The sequence below is a fragment of the Cryptomeria japonica genome, chromosome 9, assembly GCF_030272615.1.
Source record: "Cryptomeria japonica chromosome 9, Sugi_1.0, whole genome shotgun sequence".
NCBI lineage: Eukaryota > Viridiplantae > Streptophyta > Pinopsida > Cupressales > Cupressaceae > Cryptomeria > Cryptomeria japonica.
Genome location: NC_081413.1, coordinates 30,023,197 through 30,038,103, shown reverse-complemented (window position 1 = coordinate 30,038,103; position 14,907 = coordinate 30,023,197).

Genomic DNA, 14,907 nt, shown 5'->3' with positions numbered 1-14,907 from the left:
ATGAAAGTGTATATACATTCTAGGGTCTTCATCATATACTACTCCTTTAGGGATTTGAGAGAATGCCCCTATGCTATCATGTTTCTTAGCAATTTTGGGAACTAGCTGAAAAAAGGGTCTAGGTCACTTAACAACTTCAACAATAGTAGGGTTGGCAATAAATTCAGGAGTGGATGAAGATGCCATATCTATAAATACCTTGATCTTCCTTAAGGATGAATGATTTGATAGATTTCTTTTCTTCTTTGCTTGGAATGCCTTCGCTTGGGATTTTCGCTCTCTTGAAGATTTGAATGCTCGGTGAATGAAAAATGGAGCCAAAACACTTGCTTTATAATGTTATTTTTTCCAACCACCACATTTAATGCTTGCTGGTTTAAGTTACAACTTAACTCATCTACCGGTGTAGAAGTGATTTCAACTTTTCACCATCAATTGAGGGAATAATAACATGTATTTCATTTGTTGCTAAACCCTCAAAGGATTTTCCTTCAGTTAGATGAGGAGTCTCTTGCCGGTGGAGTGTTACTATGTTATGCCAGTGGAGGAGTATTCCCATCAATATTTTGATCTGAATTTTTGATCTATTGTTTTTATAATTATTTTTTTACCTCTTCAACCTTTTCTTTACCTTTCAAACTAGCAACATTATTATTTGTTGGTGGTGCCTTACTTCTACAAAATTTTGCATAAATGTCCAATTTTGTTACAAGCATAACAGGTCACATTGTTTTTCTGAATAGCTTTCCCATATCCTATGCCGGTTTGTATTCTGCATTGATTAGATAAGTGTCCAAATCTCCCACAAACATAACATCTTACATTCAATCTACAATTCTCTGAATTATGACCAACTTTGTTGCATTTAGAACATTGACTGGTGGGTGTATTAGTGCTCTAATAGTTTGTAGATCTACACTGATTTTCTCTATGACCATACTTGTTACAGTTAAAGCATTTGCCATTAAATTTATAAGCATTTGGTTTCCTTACCGGTTTTCTATATGTGTTTGCACTATCAGAGCTTTCACCAACTTCAAAGCCAAGGCCATTATTGTCACCATTAGGTTTTTGATTTTTCAACATGTCACCAAGTTCTTCTAAGCTTTTCTTGAATTTCTCCTTGTGTTGATTTGCAGTAGCCAGTTCTCTTTCCAAGATTCCTTTGTCTCATGAGTTCATTTGTGTCATTTTGTGTATGCATCAGATCTGTCTTCAACATATCAATTTCATGACTAAGTCTTGTGTTTTCATTTGCAACATCATTCAATCTTCTAGTCAAGTCTTCTTCATTTTTCTTCCTATCTTCAATTTCTTTGCAAAATCTCATAGTCATATCCTACATCTCATTCTTTGTTATACTATTTTCTTGTCTTAGTTTGTTTACCAAATCATTAAGAGTTTCCTTTTCATCATTCTCATTATGCATCTTCTCACAAAGTTCTCTTCTCTTATTTCTTGCAATGGTAAGATTTTCTTGGAGTGCTTGAATAATGTCCTGAGCAGCCTTTAGATCATCTCCAAGTTTGATATTTTTCAATTTTTCTGCATCATAGTCTGAAAGAGCTGTTTCCAATTGTTTCTTCAAGTTTTCCGTCTCTACTGGTGTCAAGATCTTCCTCAAGCTATTAGGCTTCTGAAAATAGAGGACCAGGCTCTGATACCAATTGTTAGGATTCCCAAAGATACTGAGAGGTGGGGGTGAATCAGTATCTAACCGGTTTGTAGATTTACTTGATTTAAAACATGTAAAGCATATCAATACTGTGTACCGATAAACCAAAAATAATGCAGTAAACAAGAATAACAACAACCACATGAAAAGCACACCATAACATAGTAGTTTAATGAGGAAACCCGGTGTGGGGAAAACCTCGATGGGATTTGTGACCCACAATATTCACTTATTGGCCAATAAGGGAATATTATTGTTTTACGACCTACACATGCAGGAAGGCCAAGTGCCTAGAGCTCACTACTCAATTACAAAAGAAGTCACAATGACTTACAAAAATGGATTATACAAATCCAATGTCTTGTACTACTTCAAATTAGCATCTGCTATGCCAGATCCAGTACCAGTTTTAGCTCTGCTTCATACATAAACCCTTAACCTATAATTCGCATATTAGGTCTGCATAATTTTGCCTATCTCTTTATTACAATATGTTCTATAATGATCTCATACATATATGAGTCATATTACAACTCACCATGTCAGCTTACAATGATTTTACAATTAATTACAAAATATATTATCAACAAAATTCCTGTTAGCCAAGGTGTCGGTATCCTTCCTTTCACTGTCGGTGTTCTGTGTGTTGGTGTAGAGTTTGTTGTTGCCGGTGCCGGTATATTTATCTTGCTAGTATCATATAATTGCAAGGTTTCTATCAATGAAAAAACCTTCAATCACCTACAATTTCTCATTGGAGTGTGTATTTGCCAACATAAACTAATGGACAAAAATTAACATAAGGGAAAAGAGCATGTATTTAATATATCACTTAAGTCAAAAATATATAAATCTAAATGGTACCGCATAGCTATCTTGGCCAAAGTCAATGGTTGAAAGCGTGATATCATCAAGTTGGGACATCTCAGCCACTGACAAGCCCTACAAAATACCAAGTAATGATACATATAATTAACAAAAGATATTTTGAAACCAATGTATTATTATATTTTTAACAAATTTACAAATCTTTACCTCTGGTGGCAAAACTACTTGTTACCGTGGAGTCGACTAAAAAGTATGTGGTGTACTCCCACCACCTACTGTGCCCTACAATGCATTTGATTTATATGTCACTTTAAATTATTCTAAAAATAAAAATTCATTTCTTTTTATAATATTTAGTCACTTAATTTATAACATGTTATAAACAAAATTAAACACACTTGTGTGTGATAGAGAGGGTACAACATATTGTGCACTTCGTCGGTGAGGGCCACATCCTCTACAGTGGAAGCATGGCATCTACTCCTACAACATGTACATGAATGAGATGTCAAACCATCCTTGTCTGCATTAGTGGCTACACCGGAACATACAACCTAGAAGGTGGGGCACATATGTTGAATGGGCTGGCTCGTGCCAAATGATGCATGATTTGCTTCTGATGAAGGAGGTGTCACTAAGGAAGGAGGTGCTACTGATGAAGGAGGTGTTGTTGATGAAGGAAGTCCTGCAGGTGCTGGTACATCCTCTACTCCAACTAGTTGTGTGCCATGTTGAACAATGACATCAGTCAATGATGCAGCTTCCTCAAGAGTCTGTAATTCCATAGACTCTTTCAAGGATATAGGGATAGTGGCATGAACCATGGGTTTAGGAGTTTTATGCCTCCTATGGTGTGGGTCTACCACCCTATGGGCCCTAGGTCTATCTTGCACAGAGCTTCTCCCTCTACCCTAAAATTATCGAATGTCAAAGTATTTGGCTTCTCGCCGAGGATAAACTCACAATACAACTTTCTCAAAAAATATAGAGGTACCTCCCAATTATTACAAGGTGGTTGGTCAAAGACCATATACGACCTATCCCAAAAAAATTCTTTCAACCTATCATGAACACACCAATGTATAGAAAACTGAGTCATATTTAGTTCTAGGTTGTTACTGGTAACAGGATCAGTAAAAAGAGAACATATGTCAGCTTTACCTATGCCCTTTTTCTTCACTTGATCATATGACAACCCATCCGCATAAATTTTTTGACATGTATCCCTCCATGAAACCCATTTATTAATCTCCCTACATACCTCATTTGCACTATTAGCCATTGTTTCTAGTGTTCTGGCGAGGGTTGAGTGGTGCTCAAGCCTAGAGGTCCTCAACCTATTCACCAATATAGAAATTTGGGCACTATTTTGTGTAAGGGGATTGATGAGATCCTCTTGTGTGGCATCTACATGATCTAATGGAGGACATGGAGGGTTTCAGGGTGGTGGTGGTTGTTTTTTATTACGATAAAAGTAGGTTTTGAAGGGGCCCCGAAACCCTTTACAAAAGATCCTTAAGAAAATAGAGCATTAAGAAACAAGAAGGAACAAACAGCTAAAAAACTAGCATAGATACTAGCAAAATCAAGCAAAAAAGCCCCATAGAACCACCAACGACCAGCCAAAATAGACAAAAATAGAAAAAGAACTACTTAATGTTTTTTAGGGCATTAGCCAAATTCATGCTAATCCCATGCAAATCTTTATTATCCCTAAGTTTAGGGATTTCCTTAGAAGAGGCCACAACAACTTTCTTCATTCTCACCCTTGTTCTCTTTGCTGCTCCATCAGGAGCACTTTCCAAAATCCCAGTCTCGATGGCATCTTCATCAATATCAAGGTCCACGATGGGTTTGGGAGTGCTAGAGCTTTCAAGGACCTTAGAGATTTCCTCTAGGTTCTTAGTAACAACTATCACGATATCCAGAATCATAACCAACAGGTTTTTCATAGCAGTTTTTCCTTCCTCTAGATTATCAATCTAAGCTTCCATCTTCATAGCTTTTTCCTCCATATCCTACTTCCATTGCTTCTAGTCCCTTTCATCTTTCTTCCTTTTCTCTTCCTGCTGCTTCCCATTTTTTTCCAAATTCTTAATAACTTCATAAGTCCACCTGTCAAAGCCCAATCTAGCCTCAGATAGGTTTTTGAGATTATCTAGAAATAACCCTTCTCCAACATACTCCTTATCCTTGCTCAGATTCTCCTTGTCCATTTCCTGCTCAAATTCCTTATTCTTCTCCTTCTCAATATCCATTTCTTTTTCCTCATTAATCTTATCATCCTTGTCCTCTATTGGCTGGCTATTGTCATTGCGTAAACTAACACTGTGGGTATGACTATCTTGGTTGGACACATCCTCAACTTCTCCTTCCTCTTCCCCCACATCCTCTTCTTTCCAGCTTTCCTCCCCTCTAGACTCATTCATTTCCATCTCACTACCATCTTTTCCGGTATCCTCTGAATCATTCTTGTCCTCTTGAATTTTCATCCCAGTAGCACTTTTGCTCCTTTTTCTCTGAGTCGACTCTTCCTTGCTAGGCCTGCCTTCCTCCGCCTTTCTCTTACCTTTCCCTGGAGATGCAGACAATCTCCTATTTTCCTAGATAGCAAGGATTTTGTAGTGCTCATAGATGAGAAAAATGAGGCCACAATGAAGCACCAGAGTCGAAGGATTCTTGATGTGCTTATTAAGAGACCTTAACAAAGACCTGAAGAGGTAGTAGGGTAGGGAAATCCTTTTCTCATGCCTGAAATGATTTAACAACACAAAATGGTATGTGTGGACCCTAGTAAAATGACCCTCCACTGTAATGTATTCCATAATAGCATTAAACACACAACCCCAAATTTTCTTAATGGTGGAAGAATCATAATATCCCCCCATAGCTTTACCAATTTTTGCACTCTCCTTCTCTTTGCATGGAAAAAGCTTAACCACATTATTAGAAACTTTCAAATCTCTAAAAAAATAGACCTGAGTGGGGCATACCTGTTACTATAGCTATGAGGTCCACATCCAGCTTAAACCTCACACCATGAATTTTGAATGACCCGTTAATCCAGTTTTCAGTGATTTTGGTGACTACAAGATTAACCCTACCTTTATCATAATCGACCAGCTTCTCCATGAAATTCGTCATGAACCCTTTTTCCATCTTAGTCCATACCTTTGGCATTTCCTTCCATCTGGAGATGTTATCTAGTTCCTCTCTCCTTAGATCCCCTCTCATTTTCAAGTTCAAAATACCAGCTCTATTCTTCTACAATTTTGGAGCTTCCTTCTAGTTGCCTCTCGAAATTTTGAAAATGTTAACCCACAAGGTGTGCGGAAGATTAATATCTTTGATTAGGATTCTGCCACATTGCCAAGTAATCATAACCTTTCTATAAATGTGTATATTACTCATTACAACTTTCATAATTGATTATGTGATCCATCTTTCCCCATGAATCTGTCCTTTCTTAGAAGATCTTTAATATTAAAATTAATATTACCTTCTCCATACCAAAACCTTTGAGCTTCGGAATTAATGCCTAGGTTTGCCAAGCCATCCGCAACCAAATTTTTTTCTCTAAAGGCATGTTCAATTATAATAACTTTAAAGCTAGCAATAATTTGTCTAGCTTTAAAAATTATATTTTTTATAGACCATAATGGCTCTGGGGTGTGGTGGTTGTTGAGGAGAAACATTTTTAGGATTTTGAGGGTTTTCTTGTTGCTCTTGTGCAATGTTAACAGGGTTTTCTCATGTTGCTTGTGTAGGAGGAGGTCCTTGTTGTCTATTTCATTTTTGGGGATTGCTTGAAGAATCTGACATCAAATTAATAAAAACAAAACTTAAATAAATTAAAAAATCTTATTTTAATTAAAATGCAAACAAAAAAAATCAAACAAATCAAATCTTACCTGTTCGATGGGGTGTCATTGTTGAAAATTGCTCTTGATGTTGGGAAAACCCAAAATAGTCGCAAACCCATGCAGGTTCTATGTCTTTTTGCTTCTTCTTGGTGGTGTTCCACAGGTTTTGGCATTGAAAATGGCCAAAACCCATGGCCTACACAAAATAAATGTGTTTCTCAAAACTTGTGTGAGTTTTGAGAAACTTTTAATTTTTTATTAAAAAAAATGTTCCTCAAAACCCGTATGGGTTTTGAGGAAGTTTTGGTTTTTTAAATTGTTATTTGTCTAGGCTTGGTGTTACAAAGCCTAGCACATTTTTGAATTTCTAGAACCCACACAGGTTATGAAAAATTTGGTTTTTTTTTGCATGTGGCCACTTTTTTGTTCACCATCTTGGTGTACTTACCTTCCTGATGTTAGAATTTAACTAGCTTAAATTTGATGGTCATCTAGCTATCACCAAATCGTCACACCCCCTATGCGTTGTATAGATGATGACATCATACATTTGCATGACACTATACAACATGAATCTAAACATGATGTGTGATAGTATGAATAGTATGGAATTTGATGTGGATGCTTGCATGGATAGTACAGTGGCTACGTGGTAGCCCAAGTGGCAGGTGACTATACGTACTATGTGCTTGCATGGTAGATGACTAGGCAGTGACATGGTGTTGACGTAGCATCTAATATGGCATCATGCATGGCAAGTGATGTGGTGCCTTTGTACATGTTGACTGGGTAGTGAGTAAGATCCACGTGGGCTAATCAGGAGGTGCCACATATACTGCATGGAAAAAAAGGGCGTCATGTGGCATTTGAGATAGCATCGACGATGGAATGAGGGCCTATGCCAAGGGATCCACCATGGATAGAGGCAGTGGAACAAGGAGCCAATGGCGGTTGGGGCAGAGATCGGAGGTGCAGTGGCAGTTAGGGCCAAAAAATGCTGGCAAAATCTGCTAGAATGGGAAAGGGTAGCCGGAGTTGGTGTAGGAGCCAATGGTAGAGGCGACCAAAAAATAGAGCTGACAGTCCCTACAAAAATGCAAATGTATAGTGATATGGGGTTGGGTGAATCCCCCAAAACAAAATAATAATATATATTTTTGAAAATTTTAAATAAAAAACTTTAACAATTGTAAAAAATTTCAGCGAATAATAAAAAATGAAAATTAAAAAGAAACTTGCAAAAATTAAATTTTTAATTTTTTTTACAAAATCCGTACCATACTACCCAAATTGGGTAAAAAAATTCTCCAAAGCCCCAAAACTGATTTTCACCAAATATAGGTGAATTTATACTCAAATGAATGAAAACGGTCTTTTGGACTCAATGGTGAGGTTGAAATCTCTGTAGGATCCCCCCAATTTTCATAGTTCAGATCCAAAAAATGAACACTCCAAAATGTCTCCAAATAGACTACTCAATGTGTTGGTATTTTGGTATGGTTTTGTCATTGATGTCAACACCTATCAACTCTAGCACTTTGGAGATCTAGCAACATTCATCGGCAAGCAAGTGACTGATGCATAGTCACCGGTATATGGTACACCAGTAGGATATAATGATCACTGGCACTTGGAATAGCATGGAAGACACTTGGTAATGTCGAAGACATTATTTGGACATCGTATCTTGGAAAGTTGTTTATCAGTATATTCATATTTGCATATTTGCTTTTACCGGCAAATAGGTCCAAGGTTATCCAGGGTTACACCGGTAGGTTTATCTTTTCCAGATTAGCATGGCATGCTATGGAGATGATTAATTAATGTTGTAAATGCATTGAGCCGACATGTTCAATCGGTTATTGCATCGGATAATGTATTGTTTGTAAAATGATTTTATTGTAATATCTTGTAGAGCCGACCTACTAAAATTGGTCTTAGGTTATAGTATATATGTAAGATCTTAAATGTAAGATCGAATGTGGAATGCGAAGAAGGTTGTGTGTGAAGGTATATGCGAGATTTAGTAGATCTATACATGAAGACATCATTTGAAGGTGAAGTTAGGGTTTTGTGGAAGCATATCAGCATTACACCGGTACTAAATCCAGCATATGAAGATGCTATTTTGAGCAGTACATTCTTATTGGATTTAACCATCCAATTGTAGTTAGTGTGACTCCCATTTGTGTTTGAGTAGTGAGCTCTAGGCACTTGGCCTTTCTGCATGTGCAGACCCCATTTATGTACACTTACTATCTATAGTAGTATCATCTGATTGTGGGTAAGGTTTCCCATCGTGGTTTTTCCCCTTACAGGGTTTCCACATACAAATATTGGTGTTATGTGTTGTGGATGACTTTGTCTTTTAGTTTCATGCATTAATCTTTACTGGTACTACATTTATCTTTTAAATCTATCCACCGGTATAATAGACTATTTCATCGGTATTAAATAGTAATCTGATTAAGTTGTTTTTGGTTTAATAATATTAGACAACTGATTCACTGCCTCCTCTCAGTTGTCCCTGGGACCTAACAATTGGTATCAAAGCCTAGTCCTCTCTTTGCAGAAGCTTAACAGCTTGAGGAGATCTAATGTCTAGCAATTATTTTAAGAAAGATAGTCCTAAACTTGATGGAACCAACTATGGGATATGGAAGATCAGGATGGAGACACATCTGAACTGTATTGGAAAAGATATCTGGGAGGTTACAAAGAATGGCTATATTGCTGCTTCTACAAGTCAACCTAATCCACCAAATCTGGCTAAAGATGAAGAAAATGATTGCAAGGCAAGAGAAGCACTTTTGAGCGCATTATCAAATCAACAAATCATGGGACTATTAGATAGGTCTACTGATAAAGCTATTTGGGATCATTTGGAAACACTAAATGAAGGAGATTCCATAGTCAAAATTGCAAAACTTGAAAGCTTCCGGGTCAGGTATGAAAGTTTGAAAATGGAAGAGGATGAAAGAATTTCTGCTTTTATGGAAAGATTAAATGAAATTGTTTTGGGTATAAAATGTTGTGGAGGAACCTTAAGTGAAGATGAAATTGTTTCAAAATTTTTAAGAGGATTGCCACCAGCATATAAAATGAAGGTTACTGCAATAAATGAACTTAGAACAATGCCTAACACATCAATAACTAGGGATACATTGATTGGAAAATTATCAGCCTTTGAGATTGAGGAATTTGGTCTTGTTGCTACTATAAAGACAGACTTAGCTTTCAAAGCATCAACATCATTTGCATCATCATTTGACAAATCTGATTGGAAATCCTTTTATGCAAGAGACCTTGAAGAAAGCAAGAGAGAAAATGAAGAACTAGAAGAACTAGAAGCACTATTTGCAAGAAAAATGCCTAAAGGTCCACTTGGAAGTAAGTATGAACGTAAAGCACCCTTTAAATGTTTTAACTGCATTAAGATTGGTCATATGGCTTCAAGATGCCCTGATAGACATGCTAGGTTAAGAGAAGAAGCTAGAAGGACATACAAGCCTAATCCTGAATATCAAAGATGCAAATTCAAGAAGAATAAGGACAAATCTTGTTATGTTGCTAATGAAGGAGTGACTAATGATTATGATGAGGATCCGATAGACAATGGATGGGTTTTTGTTGCTATAACAGAAGATCAACCGACACCTACAGTGCAACTAGTACAACAGGCCTTGGCAGCTAAAATTGAAGTAAAGGATGAATGGATCATTGATTCAGGATGTTCACATCACATGACTGGTGACAAAAGAAAATTCTTGAACTTTCAAGAATATAATGGAGGTCTAGTAAGATTTGGAGATGACAAAGCTTATTCAATGAAAGGTAAGGGTTCAATATCTCTTGATGATAAGCATAACACTGACAATGTTTACTATGTTGAAGGTTTAAAGCATAATCTTTTGAGTGTTGGTCAGTTAGTTGAGAAAGGATTTCAGTTATAGTTCAAAAATGGTAAATGCAAAATTATGAACAAAACTAGTTTAGAAATTGCAACTGGTAATCGGACTAGAGGTAATATCTTTCATTTGAATAATAGTGAAAAGACATGCTTGATTGCACACATTGATGAAACTTGGTTATGGCATAAGAGACTCTATCATGTAAACTTTGATTACATGGTAAAAATTAGTACTACTAAGGCAGTTAAAGATTTACCTAAAATTGTCAAACCTCACAACACAGTACGTAAGGAATGTCAATTTGGAAAATAGGTTAGAGCTAGTTTCAAAAGTATTCCAGACAAATCAAATAATTCTCTTGATTTAATTCATACTGATTTATGTGGTCCAGCTAGAACTAAAAGCTTACAAGGTAATAGATATTTCATGCTAATCATTGATGACTATTCTAGAATGTGCTGGGTTACTTTTCTCAGAGAAAAATCAGAAGCACTTGGAAAGTTTAAACTATTCAAAGCAATGGTTGAAAATGAAACCGGTAAGAAAATCAAATGTTTAAGATCAGATCAAGGAGGTGAATTTACATCTAAGGAATTCAATGCATTCTGTGAAGTGAATGGAATCAAAAGACAACTATCAGCACCTTGGACACCACAACGGAATGGAGTTGTTGAAAGGAAAAACAAAACTATCTTGGATGCAGCAAGAAGTATGTTATCGGAAGAAAACTTACCACATGTATATTGGAGAGAGGCAGTAAGTATAGTGGTCTATACATTCAACAAAGTTCACATCAAAAGTGAAACCGGTAAGACCCCTCATGAACTATGGTTTGGCATTACTCCTACTCTTAAATATTTCAGAATTTTTGGAAGTAAATGCTATATTAGAAGAGATGAGTATATTGGAAAATTTGATCCTAGAAGTGATGAAGAAATATTTCTTGGTTATACATCTAAGAGAAAAGCATACAGATGTTTTAATAAAAGATTGCAGAAAATTGTTGAAAGTACAAATGCAAAGATTGATGAACAATTCAGAGGAACTTCAAGGTATATGGATTTTGAACCGGCAATAGAAATTCTGTCAAATGAATCTACACTGAACCCACTGGCACAAAATGAAGATCTAGTTACATCAGTATCATCTGAAAATTCCATAGTAACTGAGGAACAACAACAAACAAAGACACCCCGGTATGTAAGATTGAATCATTCTGAAGATCAGATAATTGGAAACAAATATAGAGGAGTTATGACAAGAGGAAGATTGGCAAATGAAGAGGTATGCCTTATTTCTCAAATTGAACCATCATCAATTAATGAGGCATGTGAAGATAAATTTTGGATTAAAGCTATGGAAGAAGAATTAGAATAGATTGAGAAGAATAACACTTGGACATTAGTTCCCTGGCCTAAAGATAAAAATGTTATTGGAACCAAATGGGTATTTAGAAACAAACTTAATGAAGATGGTAAAATAATCAGAAATAAAGCAAGACTAGTGTGTAAGGGATATTCTCAAAAGGAAGGAATTGATTATAATGAAACCTTTGCATCGGTAGCTAGAATTGAGGCAGTTAGATTATTCTTGGCTTTTGCAGCTCATAAGAACTACAAAGTATATCAGATGGATATTAAATGTGCATTTTTGAATGGAATTCTTGAAGAAGAGATTTACATTGAACAACTTGATGGATTTTACTTAACAGAAGACAAAGATATGGTTTGTAGGTTAAAGAAAGCTTTGTATGGGTTGAAGAAAGCTCCAAGAGCCTGGTATGCAAGATTAGATAAGTACCTTTTGGAGATTGGTTTTTCTAAAGGTAATGCAGACAGTAATTTATACTATAAAGTAACTAATGATGACATCTTGGTTATAGAAGTTTTTGTTGATGATATAATCTTTGGAGGAGAAGATGGATTATGTAAAGATTTGTCTATCAAAATGCAACAAGAATTTGAAATGTCTATGATAGGAGAAGTAAAATTCTTTTTAGGATTGCAGATCTCTCAGATTGATAGTGGTATATTCTTGAGTCAATCAAAGTACTTAAAAGAGTTACTAAAGAAATTTAGAATGGAGAACTCTAAACCAGTAAGTACACCTATGACTACAAATGACAAATTATCACTAAGAGATGAGTCAACACCTGTTAATCCAACTAGGTACAAATCTATGATAGGAGGTTTACTGTATTTAACACAAACAAGACTAGATATTATGAATGTAGTATGTATTGTTTCAATATTTCAAAGTAATCCTAGAGAAAATCATGAATCAGTAGTGAAAAGGATTTTTTGGTACTTACAAGGCACTACAAATCTTGGATTATGGTATCCTAGAGATGACAACTTTGAATTATGTGCATATATAGATGCAAATTGGGTAGGAGATGTAGATGACAGGAAAAGCACCACCGGTGGAACATTTTTCCTTGGAAACAGATTAATTTCTTGGTTAAGTAAGAAACAGAGTTGCACATCTTTATCAATAGCAGAATCAGAATATGTTGCAGCAGCAACAAACTATACACAGGTATTATGGCTTAAACAAATGTTAAAGGACATAAAGGTGAATTGCAAGGAACCTATAACTATCTATTGTGATAACACTGCAACAATTGATATATCCAAGAATCTGGTACTACATTCTAAAACTAAACATTTTTCTATCAAGCTAAACTTTCTAAAAGAAAATGTTGAAGCAAAACAAGTCAAACTGGTCTATGTGAACACTAAAGAGTAGATTGCAGATATTTTCACTAAACCTCTACCTAAGGAGACTTTTGAAAATCTAAGAGAACAGCTTGGGGTCATACCCCCACTAGTAGATACTTAGAGAGTTGATGTCTATCATCAACCGACATAATTAACAGAGATATATTCTTAATTCGGCTTTGATGAGGAAGCTACTTCTCAGGGGGAGTAGTTGGTATATTGAAATTAGTTGGTATTTTTGTATATTAAGCTAAAAATTGGTATTTTGTTATAACTTTGGCATTTTATGTCAAAGGGAGAGAGATTGGTATGGAAAAACACAAAAGATACATGTTACTCCTAGGGGGAGAGATTGTTTTGGTTTTTGAACTTTGTAATGATCTTTTTAGGAGATTGTTGGTTTTTGGTATTTGGCATTTCTATTTTGGCACTTTGATGGTTTTTCCATCTTGTGTTGCCATCAATTCCAAAGGGGGAGATTGTTGGTATTTTGGTATGGTTTTGTCATTTATGTCAACACCTATCAACTCTAGCACTTTGGAGATCTAGCAACATTCACTGGCAAGCAAGTGACTGATGCACAGTCATCGATATATGGTATACCGTCAGGATATAATGATCACCGACACTTGGAATAGCATGGAAGACACTTGGTAATGTCGAAGACATTATTTGGACATCGTATCTTGGAAAGTTGTTTATTGGTCTAGGGTTATCTAGGGTTACACTAGCAGGTTTATCTTTTCCAGATCAGCATGGCACACTATGGAGATGATTAATTAATGTTGTAAATGCATTGAGCCGACATGTTCAATCAGTTATTGCATCAGATAATGTATTGTTTATAAAATGATTTTATTGTAATATCTTGTAGAGCCGACCTACTAAAATTGGTCTTAGGTTATGGTATAAATGTAAGATCTTAAATGTAAGATCTAATGTGGAATGCAAAGAAGGTTGTGTGTGAAGGTATATGCGAGATTTAGAAGAGCTATACATGAAGACATCATTTGAAGGTGAAGCTAGGGTTTTGTGGAAGCATATCAGCATTACACCAGTACTGAATCCAACATATGAAGATGCTCTTTTGAGCAGTACATTCTTATTGGATTTAACCATCGAATTGTAGTCAATGTGACTCCCATTTGTGTTTGAGCAGTGAGCTCTAGGCGCTTGGCCTTTCTGCATGTGCAGACCCCATTTATGTACACTTACTATCTGCAGTAGTATCATCTGATTGTGGGTAAGGTTTCCCACCATTTTTTTTTCCCTAACAAGGTTTCCACGAATAAATATTTGTGTTATGTGTTGTGGATGACTTTGTCTTTTAGTTTCATGCATTAATCTTTACCGGTACTACATTTATCTATTAAATCTATCCACTGGTATAACAGATTGTTTCACTAGTATTAAACAATAATTTGATTAAGTTGTTTTTGGTTTAATAATATTAGACAACTAATTCATCCCCCCTCTCAGTTGTCCCTGAGACCTAACTCAATGAAGCCCTAATGGACCATGTAAGAATTTGTCAAATATAGCCAAGATCTAGAGCACAATTAATAGCACAAAAGAGAGACAAGATATTTCTAAGAATAAATTGTATTCTAATCAAGATGCAAAATAAGATCAATTGGATCATTACATACAATGTAAGATGAGCTTGCTTATAAAGGCAAGGCCACATGGATATTTCAGCACACAATCATGACATGTGGCTTAATGAGAAACAAGGGTAGTTGAGGATTGGTAGGAGAAATAATGAAATATTCCACAAGAGGTGGATCACCCACCAAAGGTGGAGTGTAACAACAAGATAACAACATAAAAGGTGGAATTTATCCTACATGCATCATCCCTATGTGCACACTTCACTAAGTGCCTCATATCAAAACTACTATGAGATGCAT